The 13,587-nt window shown below is 42.8% G+C and overlaps 1 protein-coding gene across 34 annotated transcripts in view; it reads left to right on the top strand.

The window, feature by feature from the left end:
• Positions 1-13,587, top strand: part of NRXN2 (neurexin 2) — a 724,697-nt gene that overhangs the window by 313,210 nt on the left and 397,900 nt on the right. The window lies entirely within an intron of this gene.

Genomic DNA, 13,587 nt, shown 5'->3' with positions numbered 1-13,587 from the left:
CTAGCAACGTACTACTACGTGGCCGCTAGACGAGGGTCCTGTGAATTGTTTTGTTCAACTCTAGAATTAACTAATGTTTGGCAGGAGAGACGTATTACAGCTGATGGCATGAAAGAGTCTGCTGAGTGGTGGGTGAGTAGGCCACACTTGTTGGATGTGGCAGCACTTGAGAGAATTGAGTCCTGACAAAGTAAGATGGGAGTTTGTCGAGAAATACAGCAGAAGAAGCACCTAGTAAAGTAGAAGCAGAGGGGTCCCGTATAGGGTAACAGTGACCCCGAAAGAAGTGAATTGGGAATAGAGTGATGAGTGGTGAATTCTGGAGTGATTTTATCCATCAAACTGTGGGTAGTATGGTAATATCAATAGCTGAGTGGCGAAGGGGATGAGAAAGCATCTAGAAAAGTCCATGAAGTGTGTGAAGGTAGTCCTCACTGGGTACAGTGTGTAGATCACTACAATAGACAGAGAGCACAGTTGATGGTACAACTCGGCACACTGCGTCAACAGAGAGAGGTACACCAGCTCCAAAAGATCAAAATGCTAGTATATACACAAAAAGTCCTAGAACTAAGGCCTCATTCATACGTCAGTGTTGCACCTTTTTTCTGGATACAACACAATCCCAATATAATCTATGCTGCTGTTCACATGTCCGTTTCTTTCCAGCAGCATGGACGACAAGGGCCAATACAAGTCAGTGGGTCTGAGAAAAACACGTACTTCACAAGGATGGCATCTGTTTGCTGTCCATGTTTTAACACCGCAAAGTATAGGAGAAGCTGTAGTTACATAGGTTTAAAAAAAAAAAGACCCAAGGTCCATCAAGTTCACCCTTTACCCACCAATTATACATTTTTGTCACTGAATTATCTATAACCGATAATATTATTCGTACTGAGGAAATCATCCAGTTCTTTTTTTTAAAAGCTGTTATAGTGTCGGCCATTACTACCTCTTGTGCTCAGCATTCTACAGTCTGACTGCTCTAACTGTAAAGAAGCCTTTCCTATTTAGCTGCCGGAATCTCCTTTCTTCCACCCATAATGAGTGCCCCCTAGTCCTCAGTATGGTCTTTGGAAGGAATAAGTGATGTGCTAGCGTTTTGTGCTGACCACACATATATTTATACAAATAAACGAGATCTCCTCTGAGGCGTCTTTTTTCTAATCTACACAAGCCCAACATTTCCAACCTCTCCTCATATGAGAAGCCTCCTTTCGTTTTAATTATCTAGTTGCCCATCGTTGAACTTATTCAAACTTCTGAATATCATTTTAAAATATGGAGCCTAAACTGGATCCCATATTCTAGATGCGGCCTCACACAGCGATTTTATAAAGGGGTAATACGACGTTTTGATCATGGGATTTTCTCTCGCTTTTTATATGGGACTAAAGGTGCTAGAAGCAGCGTCAACGACAACGGGTGTAAGACTATTTCTTCCACCACCTTAAATGCCCATGTATGATGTAAGTACATCGCTGCAGCATAACTGCAGGTAGACCAGTGCTGTACTTTAGGAAGGCTTGGTAGGCCTCATTTATCAAGTGTCTTTGCTGCCTATGGCAACCAATGAGAGCTCAGCTCTCTATTTGTAAACGGCTCTGGTAAAATAAAAGCTGCTCTGTGATTGGTTAAGGATAACAGAGACAGGTTTTTCTTTTAGACACTTTTTGAGAGATTGGCCTCCGTTTATTTGTTTAGCTGACCCATTAGAGTGATTTTGAAAAAAACTGTAATTTTTTGATCAGGAATCCTGGGCATTCTGCGGTGACTAAGTGCTCAGTCAGCGTCACGTTAAATTAAGTGGGGAGCACGTCTCCCCTGTCAGTAGGGGATGAATCCACAGATTTTACAATGCAATCACTCTGGTTTACCAGAAGAACAGCATTAGCCTCTGTCTTTAATGCTCTGCTGACGGAGCAGATCATTGCTGTAGAACACAGTGGTTTTCCGGTCAGCAGATTGCGGCTTTCCGAGTGACCCGTGTTACCATGCCTGGGGCTAGTGACACGACTTTAGGTACTAGTGTATCTGAATTCACAGAAACCCATCATTTACCTGGACTACTGGGGAAAACAGGGTGTGATCGGGTGCAGGGGCGGTCATATCATTAGTGCGATCTGTGCAGCTGTACAGGGGCCCAAAAAGTAAGGGGGCCCATTGCCATCTCTAAAGCAGGTGGAATTGTGCCTTATGATGAACTACTAGACAGAAAAGGGCCACTGTGCAAAAACAATTTATGGGCCCTTTGCTGTCCGTGTCTGCCGCCAATCGAGTGACGCTGCCGCCAATCGGCCCTCTCTATCTGCACCTTGTCCTCCATACAGTGCAGAGCTGAGGACCATGATAAAAAAAAATGTGACATATAGATTTACAAGGATTTTTCTTAATCCCTGATATATATATGAAACTGGGATTAAATTATTGTAAATCGATGTGTCACATATAGTGGATAGAGATTGTCCAACAATAGGGTACAAAAAGAAAAATCCTCTCTACTATGCCGGGACAGGCTAAGGAGATTGGCCCATTAGGGAGCATGAATATATCACCCTCGGTCAGCCTGGTCTATCCCCGTACCTCCTTTATAAATCCCTAATGATCCAGTGAAAATCCCACCTCTAAATGAGGTATATACAATATTAATATACAGTATCGGCATCCTAGACTGTGTCCGCCCACACAGAATAATGCTATACACGTACTCCCCGTGTAATTATCCTGGAATAAAGAAATCTGCATACACAATGATGTATAAAACATGCAAGTAGTCCCTACAAAAGACGCCTATCTGAATAATCCACTGTTACGTAGAGTAGAGGTTCATCAGGGGACTTAATTATACGTCCACAATTGCGGAATAGAATGCGGTCTGTGGTGTGCAAGGGGGGTCCAGAGAGCAGGAATACGGAAAACTCCAAGAACGAGGCTCTGTAGCCCCGCCATGAATGGAGAGGAGGTGTGCATGTTTGACCTCCGCTCCATTCATTGTCTATGGGACTCTGTAAATAGCGGAGCGGTTTAGTTTCTCCGGCAGTCCCATAAATAATGAATGGAGCCGGGGGATCAGCACGTGCACCTCCGCCCCATTAAAGGCAGGGCTCTACAGAGTCTCCTTCTAGGGGATGATTGCAATTTGGGAGAATCAATTCCTGCAAGTGTTTGGAGTTAGAATGCCATTGGCACCGCTCAGCTCAGAAGTGGCAGTGAGCGGCACGTTATGGCGCCGGATAACCAAATTCCGCACTAGACTTTGCCACACCAGCGAGTGTAATGGCTCCCTCCTTCTCTAGATCTCTCCAAGGCTGTTTATTTGTTTTATCTAATATATAAAATGCGTCCTATGAGTTTTATGTGTTCACGTATTGGGGGGTAGACATTATAGAACAATTCCCACCCAGGAGGCGGTAGAATAATTCCGCTAGGTGACCTTTGGAATCATTTTAGGGCGGAAATTACAAATGGCTAAAAATATCTGCTTCATGTTTTACCTGAGACAAAGGGATGGTCAGTCACCAAAATGCGTTGTTTTATTACTCCTTGAATACCAATAAAATAATGAAATGAGTCCAATCGGCCATTGATATTATGCTCAAGAAGGTTAGTAAGTGGTTAATTATGTGAACTTCCCCTTCATTTATTCTTAAAGGGAATCTGTCATTTGCTATGTATTCTGAAGACAGCAGGAATTAGTAGCTGAAGCACAGATTTCAGTGATGTTTCCCTTATTAGTCTGTGGGCTGTTGATTACTTACAATGAAGGTTTTAACACTAGTAGTCTATCAATGCTGTGACCACAGTGCACATGAGCCCAGGTCCGACCACGCTCCCTCCTGTGATAAGCAGCTCACTGTCAATAGACAATATACATACAGACCCTGATGTGGGCAGGGACAGTTTTTTGGCTCTGCTACATCTAAGAACTGTGCTTGTCACAACTTTTGCACCCGTAAAACACATAGCCGGAATCAGGGTCTATCTTCTTATATATATATATATATATATATATATATATATATATATATATATATATATATATATATATATATATATATATATATATATATATATATATATATATATATATATATATATATATATATATATATATATATATATATATACAGTACAGACCAAAAGTTTTGGACACACGTTCTCATTTAAAGATATTTCTGTATTTTCAGGACTATGAAAATTGTCATTTTTTTTTTGTCATTTCTATGACAATTGTACATTCACACTGAAGGCATCAAAACTATGAATTAACACATGTGGAACTATATACTTAACAAGAAAGTGTGAAACAACTGACATTATGTCTTATATTCTATGTTCTTCAAAGTAGCCACCTTTTGCTTTGATGACTGCTTTGCACACTCTTGGCATTCTCTTGATGAGCTTCAAGAGGTAGTCACCAGGAATGGTTTTCCAACAATCTTGAAGGAGTTCCCAGAGATGCTTAGCACTTGTTGGCCCTTTTGCCTTCACTCTGCGGTCCAGCTCACCCCAAACCATCTCGATTGGGTTCAGGTCTGGTGACTGTGGAGGTCAGGTCATCTGGCGCAGCACCCCATCACTCTCCTTCTTGGTCAGATAGCCCTTACACAGCCTGGAGGTGTGTTTGGGGTCATTGTCATGTTGAAAAATAAATGATGGTCCAACAAAACGCAAACCGGATGGAATAGCATGCCGCTGCAAGATGCTGTGGTAGCCATGCTGGTTCAGTATGCCTTCAATTTTGAGTAAATCCCCAACAGTGTCACCAGCAAAGCCCCCCCACACCATCACACCTCCTCCTCCATGCTTCACGGTGGGAACCAGGCATGTAGAGTCCATCCGTTCACCTTTTCTGTGTCGCACAAAGACACGGTGGTTGGAACCAAAGATCTCAAATTTGGACTCATCAGATCAAAGCACAGATTTCCACGGGTCTAATGTCCATTCCTTGTATTCTTTAGCCCAAACAAGTCTCTTCTGCTTGTTACCTGTCCTTAGCAGTGGTTTCCTAGCAGCTATTTTACCATGAAGGCCTGCTGCACAAAGTCTCCTCTTAACAGTCGTTGTAGAGATGTGTCTGCTGCTAGAACTCTGTGTGGCATTGACCTGGTCTCTAATCTGAGCTGCTGTTAACCTGCAATTTCTGAGGCTGGTGACTCGGATAAACTTATCCTCAGAAGCAGAGGTGACTCTTGGTCTTCCTTTCCTGGGGCGGTCCTCATGTGAGACAGTTTCTTTGTAGCGCTTGATGGTTTTTGCCACTGCACTTGGGGACACTTTCAAAGTTTGTCCAATTTCTCGGACTGACTGACCTTCATTTCTTAAAGTAATGATGGCCACTCGTTTTTCTTTACTTGTCTGCTTTTTTCTTGCCATAATACAGATTCTAACAGTCTATTCAGTAGGAGTATCAGCTGTGTATCCACCAGACTTCTGCACAACACAACTGATGGTCCCAACCCCATTTATAAGGCAAGAAATCCCACTTATTAAACCTGACAGGGCACACCTGTGAAGTGAAAACCATTCCCGGTGACTACCTCTTGAAGCTCATCAAGAGAATGCCAAGAGTGTGCAAAGCAGTCATCAAAGCAATAGGAGGCTACTTTGAAGAACCTAGAATATAAGACATAATTCAGTTGTTTCACACTGTTTTGTTAAGTATATAATTCCACATGTGTTAATTCATAGTTTTGATACCTTCAGTGTGAATGTACAATTTTCATAGTCCTGAAAATACAGAAAAATCCTAAAATGAGAAAGTGTGTCCAAACTTTTGGTCTGTACTGTGTGTGTATGTATATATGTATATATATACATATATATATATATATATATATATATATATATATATATATATATATATATATATATATATATATATATATATATATAAATTTGCATGCATATGTCACATTTATTACTGATGTAGGTAGTGTATATGTGTGTGTATGTATCGAGCCACGCTCACTCCATAGCGACAGCGGAGTTACCGAAAGATGGAGAAATATCATGGGTCGGTACAATTATGGCCATACCAGATTAATTTTATTTATTTTTTGTGGTTAAAGAAAAAAAGTCGCCATTTTCTGAGACCTGAAACATTTTATATCTATCTATAAATATAAGTGTGTGTTATATAGAAAATAAAAAAATAAAAAATAAAATAAATTATATATATATATATATATATAAGAAAAAGGGAACAGGACAGAAATACTTATCTTCGGGTGCAAGGCCACCAGACAATCAGTCCAACGATCATCCAAGTTTTCATAAAACTCATTGTGAGCTGAAACGTTGCCTGAATATGTGGGTAAATTAAACCCTGCACATTTTTACACTTGAGAATTTGAACATATATATATATATATATATATATATATATATATATATATATATATATATATATATATATATATATATATATATATATATATATACTAGATTGTGGCCTGATTCTAACGCATCGGGTATTCTAGAATATGCATGTCCCCGTAGTATATGGACAATGATGATTGCAGAATTCGCGGCAGACTGTGCCCGTCGCTGATTGTTTGAGGCAACCTTTATGACATCATCGTCGCCATGGCAACCATTATGACATCTACGTCGATACTGTGCCCGTCGCTGATTGGTCGAGGTCTGGCGGCCTCGACCAATCAGAGACGCGGGTTGTCTACGTCCTTTATGACATCATTGTCGCTGTGCCCGTTGCTGATTGGTCGAGGCCTGGTGGCCTCGACCAATCAGAGACGCGGGATTTCCAGGACAGACAGACAGACAGACAGACGGAAAAACCCTTAGACAATTATATATATAGATATTACACACATCCGTAATAAATGTGACATATCTGTATGATTTCTATTATGTGACATATCAGCCAAAAACTAAACCAGTATTGATGAAAAATGCTGAAGCAATCATGTGTTGTAAGGAGAAGGCACATGGCCTGCATACTGGAGGAGCCAGGAGAAAAAAAAATCAGTATATAGCACCACCTGGTGGTCAATGGCAATATTACACGTTGCTAATTTAACAAAATAAGGATATCAAAACATTAATTTGTACAAATGCATCAAGGTCCCTATTATTATTATTTTTTAAATTATTATACATTAGGAATAACCATTCCTAATTCTTGATATAATTAACAAAATGAACGCTTAAAAAAGACAAACCAATTAAATAAAGTGAAAAATAAAGAAGCTGATAGATGTAAACTGCTGCATTGTTTCTGCATCTTGCAAAGATTATAAATATGGAGTCTTCTAGGGGAGCAATGTATAGCGGAAGCTCTGTATAGAAACGAGGGTGGTCCGGATCACTCCTATAACCGTGGCCCCGAGTGCACATTATACACGGTTGCTATGGAGATAATTTATGTCCCGGTCAGTGAACTCGCCATTATTTTCTTGACAACAATTTTTCTCTCTTTTTTTTTTTTTTCTTTTGCTCGTGCAGTAATTTGTAATTTCTTTGTCCTGTTCTTTTTTTTTTTTTTTCTTTTGTTTCTGAAGCGTTCCTCATAAATCACATTGTGAGATGCGGCGCGCAGCTATCTGGCATCTTGGGCCGTATTTCACTACCAGTCAAGTCCCTTTTTATCGACCTCATAGACGTTTTCGTCATACAGCCCCCTTCAGGTGTTATAAAATCCCGTCCCCCCGGAGTGTATTGTAAGTGTCAGAAGTATCAAGGTCTGACGTTCTCTATGATTTAATAAATATATCTGATAAGTGCTGACATATCCTAAGAAAGCTGCAGTTATTAGCATGAAAGGGTTAAACCAGCCCAGTCCAAAACGCGTCAGTCGACATGTACCTAATCTGCAATGACCCATGAGACCAGTTTATTAAATGGGTATCTGCTCTGGGGCTATTATGGCATTGAGCATTGGGTTACACATCACCGTAATGGACTATGCGTCAACGAGGCCCTAACTATAGGATTAACCCCTGAAGAGCCGCACAAAACTTAATTAGAAGGAACATGTCCTCACAAACTGACCTATTGTTTAAATCAGGTAGTTATGTTACATGTATTTAAAGAAAAATTATATTTTTTAATGTTTCTCATCCAAATAACAAAAATCAGAAATGTTTCTATTTTCATACTGGTCGCTAGGCCTAATACTCGACTCACACTTTCTGACCTGTAAAGGTAAGGAAGACTTTACAGCAGTATCATTATCACAGATAGTGTTAAAATAAAAGATAACACCCTCTATTTACAGTAGATGTCACAGCTCACCTCCTCCTCCTGTACAATGACTGATAACACCTCTATATACAGTTGATAACACAGGATCCACCATTCACAATAGGTGATGTCACAGCTCACCTCCTCCTCCTGTACAATGACTGATAACACCTCTATATACAGTAGATAACACAGGATCCACCATTCACAATAGGTGATGTCACAGCTCACCTCCTCCTGTACAATGACTGATAACACCTCTATATACAGTAGATAACACAGGATCCACCATTCACAATAGATGATATCACAGCTCACCTCCTCCTCCTGTACAATGACTGATAACACCTCTATATACAGTTGATAACACAGGATCCACCATTCACAATAGGTGATGTCACAGCTCACCTCCTCCTCCTGTACAATGACTGATAACACCTCTATATACAGTAGATAACACAGGATCCACCATTCACAATAGGTGATGTCACAGCTCACCTCCTCCTGTACAATGACTGATAACACCTCTATATACAGTAGATAACACAGGATCCACCATTATAATAATAATAATCTTTATTTATATAGCGGCAACATATTCCGCAGCGCTTTACAGTTTAACCGTTTCAAACACAAAAGTCATAAGTAACAACGTTAACAATACAATAATTAAAACAAAATAAGACGACCCTGCTCGTGAGAGCTTACAATCTACAATGAGGTGGGGGAGATACAAAGTACAGGTGTGTATTTACAATGATGTATTTACAATGATGGTCCAGCCATATTCAGGGGGTGGGGGATAGATGGGGATAGTGAATGGGCTACACACACACAAACATAAAATGACTTTGATTAGTGAACGTGATAGGCCGCTCTGAACAAATGTGTTTTGAGCAAGCGCCTAAAACTATGCAAATTATGGATGGTCCTAATATCTTGGGGTAGAGCATTCCAGAGGATTGGCGCAGCACGGGAGAAGTCTTGGAGTCGGGAGTGGGAGGTACGGATTAGTGCAGAGGTTAGTCAAAAGTCATTTGCAGAGCGCAGCGGTCGGTTAGGCCGATAGACAGAAATGGGGGATGAGATGTAAGGGGGTGCCGCACTGTGGAGAGCTTTGTGGGTGAGAACAAGTACTTTGAATTGTATCCTGTAATGAATGGGCAGCCAGTGTAACGACTGGCGAAGAGCGGACGCGTCCGAGTAACGATTAGCCAGATGGACAACCCTGGCTGCTGCATTAAGGATGGACTGGAGAGGGGAAAGTCGAGTGAGGGAGAGGCCAATTAATAGAGCGTTACAGTAGTCCAGGCGGGAGTGGATCAGGGCGACAGTGAGGGTTTTAGCTGTCTCCATGGTGAGAAAAGGGCGGATTCTAGAGATGTTCTTTAGGTGTAAGCGGCACGAGCGGGCAAGAGATTGTATATGGGAGGTGAAGGAGAGATCGGAGTCAAACATAACACCCAGACAGCGCGCCTGCTGCCGGGGTGTTATTATGGTGCCACCCACAGAGAGGGAAATGTCAGATTTAGGGAGGTTAGTAGATGGTGGGAGCAGAAGAAGTTCAGTTTTGGAGAGGTTGGGTTTCAGATAGAGCGCGTACATGATGTTGGAGACTGCGGACAGACAGTCAGTGGCGTTCTGTAGTACAGCGGGGGTAAGGTCAGGAGATGACGTATATAGTTGTGTGTCGTCGGCATAAAGATGGTACTGAAAGCCAAATCTGCTGATTGTCTGTCCAATTGGGGCCGTGTAGAGGGAGAAGAGAAGGGGCCAAGGACTGAGCCCTGAGGTACCCCAACAGCGAGAGGAAGAGGAGATGAAGTGGAGCCAGAGAACAGAACACTGAAGGAGCGGTCAGAAAGGTAGGAGGAGAACCAGGAGAGAGCAGTGTCCTTAATGCCTAGTGACTGGAGCCTAGAGAGAAGGAGAGGGTGGTCAACAGTGTCAAAAGCTGCAGAAAGGTCGAGAAGAATGAGCAGAGAGTGGTCACCATTACGTTTTGCTGTCAGAAGGTCATTGGTCACTTTGAGTGCAGTTTCTGTCGAATGTAGGGGGCGGAAACCGGACTGTGAAGGGTCTAGGAGGGAGTGAGTGGAGAGGTAACGGGTAAGGCGGGAGTATATCAGGCGCTCCAAGAGTTTAGAGATGAAGGGGAGATTGGAGACCGGTCTGTAGTTGTTTGTGCAGGATGGGTCGAGGGTGGGTTTCTTTAGTAATGGAGTAATGATAGAGTGTTTGAAGGAGGAGGGGAAAATGCCAGAGGAGAGGGAGAGATTAAAGATTGTACAGTCATGGCCAAAAATTTTGAGAATGAGACAAATATAAATTTTTCCAAAGTCTACTGCTTCATTTTTTCTAATGGCAATTTGCATATACTCCTGAATGTCAGAGTGATCAGCTTAACAGCAATTACTGTACTTGCAAAGTCAATATTTGCCCAGAAAATGAACTTTAACCCTCAAAACACATTTCAACATCATTGCAGTCCTGCCTTAAAAGGAGCAGCTAACATCGTTTTAGTGATTGTTCCATGAACACAGGTGTGGGTGTTGATGAGGACAGGGCTGGCGATCAATCAGTCATGATTAAGTAAGAATGACATCACTGGACACTTTAAAAGGAGGCCGGTGCTTGGTATCATTGTTTCTCTTCAGTTAACCATGGTTATCTCTAAAGAAACACATGCAGCCATCATTGCACTGCACAAAAATGGCCTAACAGGGAAGAGTATCGCAGCTACAAAGATTGCACCTCAGTCAACAATCTATCGCATCATCAAGAACTTCAAGGAGAGAGCTTCCATTGTTGTCAAAATGGCTCCAGGGCACCCAAGAAAGACCAGCAAGCGCCAGGACCGTATCTTAAAACTGTTTCAGCTGCGGGATCGGACTACCAGCAGTGCCGAGCTTGCTCAGGAATGGCAGCAGGCTGGTGTGAGTGCTTCTGCACGCACTGTGAGGCGGAGACTCTTTGAGCAAGGCCTGGTTTCAAGGAGGGCAGCAAAGAAGCCACTTCTCTCCAGAAAAAACATCAGGGACCGACTGATATTCTGCAAAAGGTACAGGGAGTGGACTGCTGAGGACTGGGGCAAAGTCATTTTTTCTGATGAATCCCCTTTTCGACTGTTTGGGACATCTGGAAAACCACTTATTCGGAGAAGAGGTGAGCGATACCACCAGTCTTGTCTCATGCCAACTGTAAAGCATCCTGAAACCATTCATGTGTGGGGTTGCTTCTCAGCCAAGGGAATCGGCTCACTCACGGTCTTGCCTAAAAACACAGCCATGAATAAAGAATGGTACCAGAATGTCCTCCAAGAGCAACTTCTCCCAACCGTCCAAGAGCAGTTTGGCGCCCAACAATGCCTTTTCCAGCATGATGGAGCACCTTGCCATAAAGCAAAGGTGATTACTAAATGGCTCATGGAACAAAACATTGAGATTTTGGGTCCATGGCCTGGAAACTCCCCAGACCTTAATCCCATTGAGAACTTGTGGTCAATCATCAAGAGACGGGTGGACAAACAAAAACCAACAAATTCTGGCAAAATGCAAGCATTGATTATGCAAGAATGGACTGCTATCAGTCAGGATTTGGTCCAGAAGTTGATTGAGAGCATGCCAGGGAGAATTGCAGAGGTCTTGAAGAAGAAGGGTCAACACTGCAAATATTGACTTGCTGCATTAACTCATTCTAACTGTCAATATAACCTATTGGTACTCATAATATGATTGCAATTATATTTCTGTATGTGATATAAACATCAGACAAACACTAATAAAAACCAGAGGGCAGCAGATCATGTGAAAATATAACTTTGGTGTCATTCTCAAAAATTTTGGCCATGACTGTAGTTAGGTGACTTGTGACAACTGGAGAGAGAGACTGGAGGAGATGTGAGGGAATGGGGTCGGTAGTGCATGTAGTCGGACGAGAAGAGGAGAGGAGCTTGGAGACTTCTTCTTCTGTGATGGGATCGAATGTGGAGAGTGAGCCAGGGGCAATGAGGGGAGGGATGGGAGTCACTGAACTTAGTTGTTGGGAGCGGATTTCCTGACGGATATTGTCTATTTTCTCTATAAAGTGGGAGGCCAGGTCACCAGCACAAATATCTGTGATAGGGGCTTGTGCTTTTGGTCTGAGGAGGGAGTGAAAGGTGTCAAAAAGTTTCTTGGGGTTGTTGGATAGTGAGGAGATCAGGGTGGTGAAGTAGGTCTGTTTGGCGAGGTGAAGGGCAAAGTTATAGGTCCTTAACATAAATTTGAAGTGTATGAAGTCTTCTGGTGTGCGTGTTTTCCTCCATAAGCGTTCAGCACACCTAGAGCATCGCTGGAGAAATCGGGTTTGCGATGTGAGCCAGGGCTGGTTTATTCTGTGTTTGGAGGTTCTGAGGGTGAGGGGAGCTACTTGGTCAAGGGTGCTTCTAAGAGTGTCATTGAAGTGATGTACAGCCAGATCAGGACAGGAAAAGGAAGAGATTGGGGACAATGATGAGTGTAGGGCGTCTGAAAGTGTAAGAAGGTTAATGGCTTGTAGATTTCTGACTGAATGGTATGTGGGAGGGTGCTGGGGTGAGCGAGGATATGTGAGTGTGAAGGAGAGAATGTTGTGGTCAGAGAGGGGAAGCGGTGAGTTATCTAGGTAGGAGATTGAGCAGAGCCGGGCAAAAACCAGGTCCAGGGTGTTACCGTCTTTGTGTGTTTCAGAGGTTGAGAGCCGAGAGAAGTGGTTAGTGACAGAAGCTGGGATGCAGATGTGGAAGTGGGGCTGTTAATGGGGATGTTGAAGTCTCCCAGGATAATGGTTGGTAGTTCTGAGGACACGAAGTGCGGCAGCCAGGCAGAGAAATGGTCCAGGAAGTGGGTGGGTGAGCCTGGGGGCCGGTATATGACCGCTACTCTGAGGGAGAGGGGACGAAAGAGCCTGATTGTGTGGACCTCAAAAGAAGGGAATGAGAGTGATGGAACTGAGGGGATGACCTGGAAAGTGCATTGTAGGGACAGGAGTATGCCAACTCCACCACCAGGTCTGTTTGTTGGTCTCGGGGAATGGGAGAATTGTAAGCCACCATGGGTAATGGCAGCAGGAGAGACAGTGTCAGAATCCTGAATCCAGGTTTCCGTGAGGGCCAGCAGATTCAGGATTCACAATAGGAGATAGCACAGCTCACCTCCTCCTGTACAATGACTGATAACACCTCTATATACAGTATATAACACAGGATCCACCATTTACAATAGGTGGTCACAGCTCACCTCCTCCTCCTGTACAATGACTAATAACACCTCTATATACAGTAGATAACACAGGACTATTGACTGGCCCGCCCGTTCCCCAGACCTGAATCCGATTGAACACATCTGGGACATCATGTCT

Source organism: Ranitomeya imitator, chromosome 9 (assembly GCF_032444005.1).
Source record: "Ranitomeya imitator isolate aRanImi1 chromosome 9, aRanImi1.pri, whole genome shotgun sequence".
Classification (NCBI taxonomy): domain Eukaryota; kingdom Metazoa; phylum Chordata; class Amphibia; order Anura; family Dendrobatidae; genus Ranitomeya; species Ranitomeya imitator.
Note: the sequence above shows the minus strand (reverse complement) of the source record. Positions and strands in the feature narration are given on the sequence as shown.